This window comes from Aythya ferina, assembly GCF_964211825.1.
Source record: "Aythya ferina genome assembly, chromosome: 12".
Lineage (NCBI taxonomy): Eukaryota > Metazoa > Chordata > Aves > Anseriformes > Anatidae > Aythya > Aythya ferina.
Window position 1 is genome coordinate 9,092,044 of NC_140308.1, and position 13,315 is coordinate 9,105,358.

General features: G+C 40.2%; 1 protein-coding gene across 1 annotated transcript in view; it reads right to left on the minus strand.

Moving 5' to 3' along the window:
• Positions 1 to 13,116, minus strand: part of CDH11 (cadherin 11) — a 464,760-nt gene extending 451,644 nt beyond the window's left edge. Inside the window, exon 1 of the mRNA XM_084533758.1 lies at positions 12,987 to 13,116. The gene's annotated coding sequence lies outside the window, so the exon portion shown is untranslated. The remainder of the gene's footprint in view (positions 1 to 12,986) is intronic.
• Between the last annotated feature and the right edge of the window lie 199 nt (positions 13,117 to 13,315).

Below are 13,315 nucleotides of genomic sequence, written 5' to 3' on the forward strand. Positions count from 1 at the left end.
GAAAACGCTTCATTGTTTTTCTAGTCTGCTCCACACTAGTGCTGGGGTTACCTTTATTTGTTGTCAGAGGCAAGCGCTGTTTTCTCTAATGGATTGGCATTTCCAGGTCAGCTGAGGTCGATCTGCGCCAGCAACATTTTGGGGCTGTTCCTGCGTTATGTAATCAACCCCAGGCTGGCTCAGCCTGGAGCCATTTAGAGCCGAGACGGAATTTAGCTGACTTGAAGGGAGAAGAAAGCAAGCTTGCAGAAAGATTTCAATAAATGATAAACTTGCACTTGCTAAATGCCTAACACTTCTAAATCAATTAGAGCAGGGCAGAGATGAAACAATACATTATGTCTGCTAGCAAACAGTTTGAAACTTGTTTTCCAACACTTAACTTCCTTTTTTTTCCTCCTTTTATTACTGCATTTGGAATAATATTTGCTTCCTCACTACTGAGCTGCCCAAGCCCAGGGCAGGCACATTAAGTCACATGAATAGCTTCAACAGGAGGCCACCTCTCTGAGTGCAAACAAGCTTTAAAGTCCACTCAGGCTGTGAGCAAAGCTTGCTTACCTTCTTCCCAGCTTCCATTTCATGCATTCATTTCATTTCCAAGCAGAAACTCTAAAGGAGTGGGTAACGGACTCATAAGGCCATACGCTTAATTGAAGCATGCCACAAAGTTCCAGAGATCCTCCAAGCAATGTCACCTCTTCACAGATCTTCCCGATACCCTCTGCTCTTGCAGGGGCCAGGGTCACTGCAGAGCCAGCCAGGGAATCCTTCGCTCCCCTGGAAGGGTGGTTTGCCAACATGTGGCTGTTAAATAGAGATGGTTTCCATTTTTTGGTACAGCCTGAACTTCTACCAATGCCTATTTCAAATTTTACTACAGCCAAAGAGGGAAAATGTTTTCCTTCTCTTAAAAAAAAATCCTCAAGAAGCTGGAAATAATGGTTTTCCTACCTTTATTTTTACACAACAGACAAGACTTTAGACAAGACTTCAGGCTGACAACTCTTAGTATATGTTGTTTTGATGCTGTGTCAAGCACAGCCATTCCCTCAAACAGCCTATTTCTACACAGTTTCCTCTCATTTCTTGAAATAAGCATTGTAAAATCCGATTTTTAACTTCTGTTCAAAGTAGTGATGGGCCACATATCTTTATTCAAATGCATCGCCGTTTCTTTCTTAGTCTAAGAACAAGTTCCTGAGAACAGATGTTGATTTCTGCTTACTTTGAGAGAGGAGTCAAGGAATTAATAACTTGAGCCATAAAGACATTTAGGTCCATATAAAAACTACACTCCAGAAAAAGATAAAAGCCTCTTCTTCGTAATACCAAAAAAAAAAAAAAAAAAAAAAAAAAAGCATTTTCAGTAACATTCTTTTCCCCACTAAGCCCCCCCCTTCAAACATACAGTTAAATATTTGTGTGCAAAATCTAGAGCCCTAAATCCTGTATACACTAAACCAGACCTCTCAATCAAATAGCATTTGAGTGTTGATAGAAATTTAACCCAGCCTAGTGAAGACTCGCATTATTCATTCTCTATATAATTCTGCAAGGTAGCTTCCATTCCCCAAAGTAAACATCTCAGATATGCATAAAGCCTTGCTCAATGATTATCATGTACATACAGCATACTATTGCCTCCCTAGAGCTTCTGACCAATGCTTCCTTATCTCATAAGAGGCCCATAAGGAGCACAAATATTCCTCTAGAAACCAGGTGTTTAAAACTCTTCAGAGTGTTTAAAACTCCTCAACAGCTACCACAAAAGTAAGAATAAAGCAAACAAAAGATCAGCTGTTAGAGTGGTAAAATATATGATTAGTCATGCTTTACATATCACTGATGTGAATTTGCTACCAATGAGATACTGCAGAAAGCAGTAAATGCAATCTAAATGCTACTGACCTAACTTCAGGCTGACACGACCAAAACAAATTTTTAGATTTTGGTGGCTACAGTAAAACACACTTTCCTTCAGCATGCAAGGTGAACCCCAACATGTTTGCAGGGTTACCAAGGTGGGAGATGCAGGAAAGAAAGCATCCTACCATTGAGGAGCACTGTGTGTTTGGAGACATCCTTCAGGATCTAGTAATAGATAGTCACAGCACATAGCAAGGTACTGGCACACACCTCTCCTGCTTTGCAGCACTGGAAGCACACTGAACTCACGCTGTATGTACTGAAATCAGTCAGGGGTTTTGGACTACAGCCGGATTATCTCTAGTACAAGTCCTTGCATCCTGATACAAAAGACAAAGGGAGCTGTGGTGCTTGTAACTCTAACTGCGCTAACAAACCAAGTACTACCTCATGCTTCCCTGGTGATAAACATGATGCACCTTGGCGCAACACCAAGATTTGCACATAGGAGCACAAGGACCCAAACTGCCAGGGACCCTCAGGTAATGGAGAACCGTCACTATGTGCTTCATCTCCAGGCAACAAGGGCAAGTCCCTTTAAAAAAGGAAATTAAAATGCTTGCTACAAGTAATTCAAAATTATAGGCCAACTCTAAGAAAAGAATAAGGTTAATCAGTATGACTTGCTCAGAATTTGTTATTAGTAGCTGCATTTTAAAGTTATGTTTAAACATCTGAACAGAAAAAAAAATACTAGTGCTGAGATTAAGACGTGAGATTAAAGGTACAGCTCGTAGGGCAAGCATAAAAGACTTATCGCATAGTTTTTCTGGAGGAAAGAAGTGCAAGAATGTAAGGTTAAGAAAGTAAATGAACACGAGTTAAAAAGCTACTAGTGTTTTGCCTTGGACAAGTCTGCTTCAATTAAATGCCAGGCTAAAACTTTATCAGCACTGAACATGTGCAGAATCCCACTGAAGACAATAGGACGCAGTTATATTTTCAAGTGTTTGTTAGATCAGGGCCTTACCTCCCCAGGGCAAAGTGTTTGCTCAGCACTCTGACTGCTTTCTGCTGGGGAAGATACGACGTCTTTGCTTTACTGCAGCCACCACAGTCTTTTATATCATTAAGCTTCTACAAGTCTGCTCTCACAAGCTTTCTGCACCATCCAACACACATGCTGTCATCTCCGTTGACCCAACTTGGGTTTTAATCAGTACCTTCCCAATAAATTAGTTATTTTTAAATGAGGTGTAATGTTTTCAGTCCTGGACAAGCATGCATGACAAATATTGTTTTGTATCCTCAGCTTAATCTGATACCTAGAAGTATGCATCACACTAAATCAATGAAGCTAAGGCAAGATAACCAGCTGAAAGCCTGGCTTACATGCAGATTATGAAAAGAGCACTTAAACATAATTTACCCATTCCTCTCCACTCCTCCCTCCCCCCATTTCATTTTAAATACAGGAGCGAACTGCATTTCCACAGCAAGCTTACTGAATAAAATGTTTTCTCTGAAACATTAGAGAAATAAACACACTATAGCATCTTAGAAGAGTTACAGCAGTAGGACAGCTGGCAGACTTCAACTGCATGACCCAGGCAAAACCTTAAGATACTGTCATGTACACTGTACCCTGGAGATTTCATAAATTTCTGAATTATTGCATTCTTGTGTTTTTCCTGTCTCCTTTGTGCCAGCACTGGCATGTGCATTAAGAAAAAACAAAGTCAGAAGCCTGAAAAAGATTGCAGTCCAAAAGAAAGAAAAATCCTCAGTTGTAGAGGATATGAATGGATTCCGGAGAAGTATTATAACAGAGCCTGGAAAGAAGTGGGAAAGCTTCTCAATACCCATTTTTGTTCTAAAATATGGATATCTGCTGCCACAAAAGTTTCTCAGTTAATTCAGCAAACAAGTAAGGCATCACAGGAGGAAAAAAAGAAAACTTTTTTGTGCGTGTCAACCAAGAACTCTCTTCCAAGGGAAAAATGAGTTTGCGATTAAAGCTCTGGATGGGGACCCTGGAGATTTCAGTTTAGTTCTTGTCTCTCTCACAGACCCTTAGGCATGTCCTCAGGCAAGATGCTACCCTACCTTTTCAATGGAAACAATATTTTCCAGTCTCTCACCCCCCGTCGTCTTCATTCCTGCAGTAGACCCCTAAGGACAGAGAGCACTCACACACAGCAGCACTTGGCATGAACATTTCCTGGTCTAGCTTGGGGCACCAGCTCAGCAGCAGTAGAGAAATCTGCCATCCTAATGGTGATATCTACCAGAGCATCTTCATTCCACCAAACAAAACCTTGAGGCAGAACTGAAAGTCTTCCAGTTACATGAAAAACACACATGGTGTACACACACCATTTCGTTGGCGACTCCTCTTGATAAACAACTCCTGATAAAAGCTTTGTTGTAGGAGAAAGACTCAGGAAGGTGGACTGCTTATCAAAAGACTGCCTCTAAGCATGCAGAGAACCAAGCTCAAGTCTGAAAAATATATGACTTACCTTACTCATGTAGCGGCCTCATTAGTCATGGTCACTAAAGATTTTCAATAATACTAAGAAAAAAAATTAAGAGAGTTGAATTTCAAGCAAGACTGTACACCATGATAGTTGCACTATTAATCTGATTCAACAAGAGTGTTAATTTGGACCTGACATCTTGTATCCATCGCTCAAAAGCGGTGACCATTACTATAAGAAACAACACCTCTACTCCAAGTTAAAATTCCAGCAGACTGCCCTGGAATAATTTGCTTCACTGTTTGTTAAAAATGGGGGTTTGCACAAAAGAGCATTTAATGTACGAGGATCTTCAGTATCTAGGATCTGTCACACATGAAGCGCAGGATGACAGCAATTTAATACATTTGTCCAAGACTCTTGTCACATTAGCCACGTACCCAATTTACTTAATTGTTTAAAACAGCATTAAGGAAGCAGAAGTAAAGTCCCCAGAAATAAAACCTATATTACTCTTTAACTGCCCAGTTTTCTCCTATCATACGGTCTAAACACAGAATGCTATGATGTTATTTATTTTACTGCTATTGAAAAGAAATTAAGTCTCTTAAGTCAAATGCAAGAAAGCATACTAAAAGTATCTTTAAAGCTTCAAAAACAGATGACTGTTTTTATTAAGTGTCTTGCTCTGAAGTTATATTATGTCAAAGAGCCTGTATAAGGCTTGACAGATGCACAGTAATATTTCAGTGCTTAAACAGGAATTTCACTGTTAAGAACAAAAATATAGAGAGACTGTATCTTCATATATTATATAAATACACATTTGTGTAACTCCATAACATGTTAAATTTATTTTGGCAATATAAGACTAAGTTTTCCGTCCATACCAGTCATCTTTCCATTAGCAAGTCTGAATTCACAAATTCAATCAAAAGCCAAAGCTGGAACTTAATTCAAGCATTATCGAGAAGCTCTGGGGTCATTTAATGTAATGTGTACATACAACTAAGAGTATTTTGTTAGCCATTCAGAGTAAAAGCATTAGACGATGATTCATCAGTTTTCCATTACGAAGTAAATTTAATATCCTATGTATAGAACATATTATAAAATTTTCTAATATCACTGCAATTGCCCTAGAAAAACTTGAAGGTAAAAGGATGCTCTTACATCATAGATTTACTTGACTATTTTTTAGATTTGCATTACATAACATGAAGCCAAATATTTTTGCAAATTTGTAACAGTAAGAAATACTTAGCAACCCTCACATTTCGAATTTGTGAAAGGGAATGAGCTTTGAAATCCTAAAAACCTCTATACAATAGAATTTTGTGTCTCCATATAGCTCATTATATATATTTGTTCATATTCTCGGCATCTGAGTGGAACAGCTGTGTTTTTATTAGAATAGCTTAAAAGCATTTTTATGGCAAATATACATACTAAAGGCTGTCAAGATGCTGCTTTGAGTCACACAGCACCTTTTTGCAGAGGTGCTGTTAGGTTTAATTTATAGCCTTTAAACTGCACTAAAAGAAAAATGAAGTAATCTATTACTATATTTAAAAGCTAATGATTACACGGTATTTTGAAAAAAATACATACCTGTCCCATGGGAGTCCTAAAACCTAACAAAAAAGCCTCATTCAGAAGCCTGAGTTCACACAAGAGCAATACAGAGACCCCAAGCAGAAATGTGCTTTCTGAAAGCTTTTTATGAGCCAGTGTCCCGATACCAGAGCTGAGAAAATGTTTTAGAGGAATTTTACACACACACACACTCCCCCCATTTCATATTTTGACCCTTCAAGGTGCTGTTTGAAGCTTATGTTTTGGGTTTCTGGTTACTTCTCCTGCAAGCGCCGTGCTTGGCAGAAGGCTGGGGAGAAAGGGGCGCAGACAGCAGACACGGAGCAGTCCCCACCAAGAGCTGCAGCCGGCTTCGCTGGGATCAAACGGGTAGAAGGGGAGAAGATTGCTGAGCAAATAGTGGCTGCAGCTGCTTTGACATGGAAACTGCCTCTGAGTTTCACACTGATTTGAGTAAATCTGGAATATTCTTTTCCACCTCAAAATATTAAGCAGCATCTTTTTTTTTCCTCCTCTACTAGTGAGCTTTCAATTAAGAGAGATCATTTCCCCTCCGCTCTCCCTTCCACTCCAAATCCTCCTCATGTGTGTGCACGCACGCACACACCCTCTCCCCCTGCCTCGATCTTACTCGAATTTTGAAAATGTTCCAAAATTATGGAGACTGTGTCTGGGATTTTATTTTGAAAGTCACTGTAGCCAAGAAATCACTGAACTCTTTCCACAGAGGTACTGCAGAAAAGTTTGTCAAAGGCCACGTTTTTGGAGGAGAAACACTTCCATAACTTCTAACTCCATCACTTCAGAAAATTCCAAGTAGTGTGATGACAAGTTCGGTCAGAAGCTGAAAATAGGTTTGGCAACAAAATACAGCGTGAAGAGTAGACCAGAAAGCTTATCTATCCCTCTTTGCTTCCACACATTTTGTGCCTCAGCTCTTGCCCCGAACTTCAGCAACCCAACCATGCAGCCCCAGAGCTGGCGTAACTGTAAGTCTCTCATCACCCACATATGTTCCGCCCCCCAAAGAAGACACAGATGTAGGTGTTGTGTTTTTTGTTGTTGTTGTTGTTGTTTGTTTTAAATTGTGACAGATCATCTTCATAAGTACAATTCTGAAACAATTTGAAACTTCTAAGTTTAGGAAATTAAGGACTTGAAACTAACACCTATGACAATGTGCATTTGCCATGCTTCTTGAAGTGTAAGCTGCAAATTAATAGTGAGAATCACCTCAGAGAAAGGATAAAATATCCCAGACTTCCTATAACTTTCTTGTATCCCATGCTGGAGGAAAGGAACAAATTCTAAGACATGCCACATTCACTGCCCCTTCCCTCTGAACTGGACCTTATTGTTCTCACTGATAAGGAGCCTCTGGCCCAGCCAGCCACCAACAGATTTACACAAGCAAATTCAAGGAAGTTCTACAGGAATTGTCACATTCAGTTTTGCCTCAAGCAACGGGAAAAAAACAAAAACAACAAAAACACAAGATCCTTTTACTGCAAGGCCTGGTGATATTTCAGATGACTTTTCTTATGGGATTCTTTAGTACTAGTTTTTAGGTAGCTCAAGGTCAGCCTAATTACCTGGAATACATCACTGCTTTGCCTTTTTACCATCTTTAATTCTGTTCAATGCTTGCACTAATATTAACTCCAGATGAATGCAAGAAGTCATTAATTACTTGTTATTATTCACAAGAGAAGTTAGTATTTTGTTAAGGACCAAAACAATAGGCAGTTACACAGATCAGGACACCAACATGTGTCCTGTGCTGACCCACTGTAAGCTAATGGCATAGTTTCCTCCAGAATTAGCACCAAGCCCAGAACAAGTGCAGCCTGCAAGTCAGCCCCAAAGCAGCTGCTCTGGTTGAAAGCATTCTGTTCTGATTTCCCAGTTAATCTTCATTTTAAGTAATCAGGTAGAGATGTATTTTTTGATTTTTATACATACTCCTGCTTCAAAAACAACAACCAACCAATATACTGCATTCCAGGAATTAGGCTGCTATTAGAAGAAAGAACTCAATTTAGAATAGCAATTTAAGCTTATTAATAAAAGCCTCTGTGCATACATAAATGAACACAAAAGTAGTGGTTTAAAAAGAGATCCATCAGTTAGTTACAGTATTGATCTATGATCAGCTACTTTTATTTTTTTTCCTCCAAATCAATTGAAATATATTAAGCCAGCCTATTGTAAAATACATGAAGCAAGATACTGCAACCTAGAAACTGCCCAGAGAGAAAAAAAAAAAAAAAAAAAGTAAATAACATCTGGCAATTAGGTGTTGCACTAACATAAAGAGACTCGAGGCTGTATATTGTAACTGAAGCATTTTAAAACACCTGAATCCAGAGCCCTATAGACTCCTCAGCATTTAAACAAATAAGAGAAAGATGCCATTCATTACGTCTTTCTTAGACCTTTCTTCTTTAAACAACAAGCTCCCCAATCAATGATCTATTGCAGATCTATCAATGATCTATTATCTGCATGCCAGAGATCTCAACTAACTAAAGCACCACCTACAGCGTAGGAATTTTAGTATCAGTGATAAAAATAATATCTGGCACATGCAGAACTGGAGAAAGAAGTTCTAGTATTTGCGATGCCATTCCTTGCAGACTGCATGTACCCCAGTACACCAGAATAAAATCTACAGTATGAGGTAGTACTGAGAATCCCAAGAAGAACCACTCCCCCCGCACACTCTGAATGGCTTTTCCATGAGCCACAAGGGGTCACAACGCACACGGCCAAGGTGAGCAGGTGCAGAGCAGGGCAGCTCCAGGCTCCCACCAGCACATCCTCGAGCCCAGCTCCACTTGTCCCCCCTCAGCTTCTGGTACAGGGGACACTGGGTTCATAAAGGCAGTGCCTCCTGATATGGGGGAGAAGTGACCTCAGCCTCCTTTGCATGTAACATACCAAGCATATTGTCTGTCAGATCCACACAATTCACAGTTTTGACAAGAGACAAATGCCTCACAGGCTTGCCAAATGGCCCTGACACCTCAAACTTCGATAGCAAATTAGTGTTCATGAAAGTTGCAGCTAGTTCCATTCCACACGAAAGACCGTATTTCAAAAAGAATTTTTTTCTAAACCAGAATGAAAGTCCTACGCACTGAGGACTCCCCATCCCATGCAGCAAATACCAACGGAGGGATGGGTTAACCCCAAGAGCTACAAGGCTCACAGCTGCAGAGCTTCACAAAAGGGATTTTCAGGCAGGAACAGAGAAATTGAGACACCTCGGCATCGAAGACAGCACATCAGCTTTCCCCTGGCTCTAAGTGAGGGCGGGGGAGACTCATACACTTGTTAAGCACATAAAGGTCAAATAAAAATGCGTATTTTAAGGTTGCCATCAGACCTGACCTTTGCCGCTCACATGAGACTTCAGGAAAGAACATTTTCTCTAAAATATTGAGAGAGCAGGCCTTAAACACAGAAATATCACTGCATTTTTGCAAAGACCAATTACTATGTATAAGTCCAGTGAGGAGAGCACAGATTTTCGTCACAAGAATTGCAGTCTGCCTGTGACAAGCTGTCTGTTCTGCAACAGGACGAGTGCAGCCCTGTCACACACACCTCTGCCACCTCAAATACTGGTGGCACCACCACTGGGGCAGCGACAGCCACCCTGCTGGACCTGCTGGCTAACTTACCAGCAGCTGCCAGGAGACCACCACAAGGCTCTGCTACAAGAACTAAATTTCAGTCATTATCTGCAGTGAATAACAAGTTGATCAGTGACACCTGTAACAGCTATGATCACCCTCCTGTTGTTCTGGTAAACGGAGCCTGAGGAGCACTTGCATTCCATCTTCAAAGCCTTGTCCTACAGAGAAGAATTTCAGGGCACGTAAGCAATCCATACAGATCCGCTGGTTCCAAGTCCTGCGCTCATCAGCCTGTGGTGCACACAGCGGTGATGTTACCAGCTGCCTAGGAAGACGCTCAGTGAAGATAATGGCAGTCACCTCATTTGCACATCAGTACTTTGTACCTGTCTTTGAGAACTCTGTACTTCACCAAAAAATAGGTCAAACTACAAAAATCACTATATTCTTCATTAGCAATAAGCTAATTTAATAAAAGACATGAACAATTGTAGTGACAAAAGTGTACAGCAAATAGGCAAAAAAGTGTGTTGCACCAGGGAAGTCAGTCACGCACGCCCAGTTGCCTAGTCCAGCAACACTTGCAGGGAACAGTTGCAGCAAAGCCTTGATTATCATTATCTGTGTCAGCATGTCAACGGAAAGAACTTTCTACTTTCCAACCACTTTTTGAGATTAGCCTTTTTTCTTAAGTGTTCCACTAATTGTTTCTTCTTCACTTGCATCAGCAGGAGACCCAATTATAGCTCTATCTTCAATTTGCAATAACCTCCTTTTTAAATAGCATAAGTCACCTTTTCACCTTTTATTACAGAGATAGCATAGCGGTCTGATAGAGAAATAGTGCAAATCCTAAATTCCATTTTTCAGAAATAGGATTTTTATAATTGTTGGTCACTTTCTGTGATTTAATTTAAATCGCATTTACATCCTAATATGACCTAGAAGAAACTATTTCACAGTCATAGTTTTCTGTATGTAGTTCTAGTTTTTAACATCGTCTAAAATACCTCCTATTGTTACTGATTAAAACCCTCACTTAAAAAAAAAAAAAAAAAAAAAAAGACTGGAAGAAAAATGACTATTTGGACAAGTTTACTACCAAAATCTCAGTGTCACTAAATCTGTTGTCATTCATTGAAAGTTGTTTTTATTTATTTTTATTTTTTTAAAGTTAATAAGTAGGCTATCTATCCTTGTACATGTAGACTGTTAACCTTGAACGCTGCTGCATGAGGCTGACTGATATGTATTGGATACACAGAGCTAAACAAACCAGGACAGTATTTAGTTGGAGCAAGCTCCCAAGAAGCTATTAGTTGTGATTTCAAGATGACAGTTCTCACTTCTATTGCATAATTGCATTTGCCAGGTGGAAGCAAAGTTCAACAAAATAAACAACAGTTCAGACCGGCAATTTCTGGAACGACATACACAGTCTACTTTAAATGTATTTGAGGAGCAATGACAATAAATCAAAAGGAATGTCCTCATACATACTGGGAACCCAAATCACCAGAAAACCATTCAGCTTTCACTTTGAAAGCAATCTTATCATCAGCTAGTAACACAACAAATGTTTTAAAATAGCATATGTAAGCTGAGTTTTAGAGGTGTGTTAACAATAATTAATATATTATTGAAAACCTGAAGAGTTTTGGAAGCTTGGAAGAAAAATAAGCCTTACTGAACTCCACCAAGCAAAAATTCTTTCAACTCAAGATAAAAAAGCCACTGTACTCACTGGAGAAAAGGAAGGTTAAAAAGGGATATGACTGAAATCTTTAAGATGCCAGAGGAACTAGTGGGATAGTGCTCCTCTTGCTTTTCAGAGGCCAAACACTTTGAAATAGCAGTAAACACTAAAAGATCACTAGCAAGGCTGGTGCTTCTCCACCAAAGTAAACAAGTTGATACCTGCAGATAATTTGGCTCCAAAATGGGCGACTCATTTCTAAAAGCAGCACATTATTTTAAACTATTGATGAAAAACAGAAAGAATTTTTCATAGCTATAATTTAAATTTTCTTATAAAAGGCATACAGTAGTCCTAGTTTCCCCTTTTTGCCTTTGAATGGTATACTCTTGACTGCCTGAAGTCTTGACTCTGCTGCTAGCAGCAAGAGTTTGAGTCCAAGGGACCAGTTAGAAACTGTTCACAGAACACAACCTATTGTCCCAAGCTCTGCTTTCCCATTTCTGAGGGGCTGGGACCTTTTCTGCAATTCAGTCTTCTTGCAGCTCAGAAACAAGAAACACTTCCTGCACTTCTCTGAAACATTTCTACAGACTCTACTATCAAAAAGCTTCATTGCCAGAATCACACGAGGAGTGCACCCCATAGACAAAGAAACAACCCCAAATTTTAGTTTCATGTTCTAATAACAATTTTAAACCACTACATTTGGTGAATCCCACTTAGAGGGGGAGAGCTGCTTTTTAAGATGCCCTATTCTGCAACACTTACCTGGGCTTTCTTCTTCTGTTCCCGGCCAAACTAGGTCAATATGCACCAGAACTTGGTAAGGAAGGTTTGGAAACTACATGTTTCTCTGATCACTAGTGGGCAGCAATTGCCAGACATTTCCACACCATTCACATTCATTGAAACAAACCTTTCAGGCTCCCTGCTGACTCAGACAAGCACCACAGCTCCAGAAACAACCCCTTATTTTTCCTCGGGGAAGGCAAAACATAGGAGTGTTTTATCTCAGTACTGTGCTGTATCCATTCTCCCCTCTTTGAAGAGCTTTATTTGTATGTGTTACATGAAGTTAAATACTATTGGAAATACACTAACAGTACATATTTCTTGTTGCAACTGAATCACCTGTAGTTGGCTATGGGATATGGAAGCACAAAATGAGATTTAAGAACACTGTGGATGAGAATCACTTTCACTGCATGATGAACCAAAATACACCCTATATTCCAACTTGAAAACAACTATGTTACTGCTGGTCTCCACACAATTAATAAATAACACTCACCACACAATGACATGAAGACAGAAAGGGTTAGCACAGTGAAAGCAGCGCGAGTGGCAGCAGTGTGACAGGGTCTGTCCTCCTGTCCAGAACGCACACAAAGCCATCAAGGAGTGCAAAGGGAAAAAAAAAAAAAAAAAAAAAAAAAAAGGCTTCTAGGCTATGGTGACACGCTGATTGACTGGCACAGCGCACGCACAGTGAATCACAACATGGGTTATAAAACACTGAGATCCAGGCCTGCTCCATGTCTCCAGGTATTCTCTAGAATAGCACTCCTGATGTAGCTACTGCTGCCACATATCTAAATTAACGCCTGAAGTGACAAGGAGCGCAGTTACTACTGACAGCAAGGCTTTTGTTTACAAGTTCCCAGCCCAGCTTCAGGCAAGAACAAAACCCATTTTCCTTACCTTCAGGTAAGCTGAAGTTGCCAGCAGCAGCACCCACACCAGCAGCAACCCCACACACCCCTCAGCAGGCCCTGAGGTAACGAGGCCCGGCCCACTGCTGGCACAGAGGGAGTCCGGGCAGCCCACAGGCCAGGACACAAAACAGAGGCTGTACAAAGGCAAAGAGCACCTGCAAATACCCTCATTTAAGGGCTACCACAGGTGCAGTAAACCAGGTTTCATGACCTCTAGGAAGGATCCAGTTTTGCATAACTGACAGATAACACAGGTCATGGCAAGCTGAAATCACAAGGACGTGGGTGGAAGTGTGAGCCCAGCTTTATTTGTAT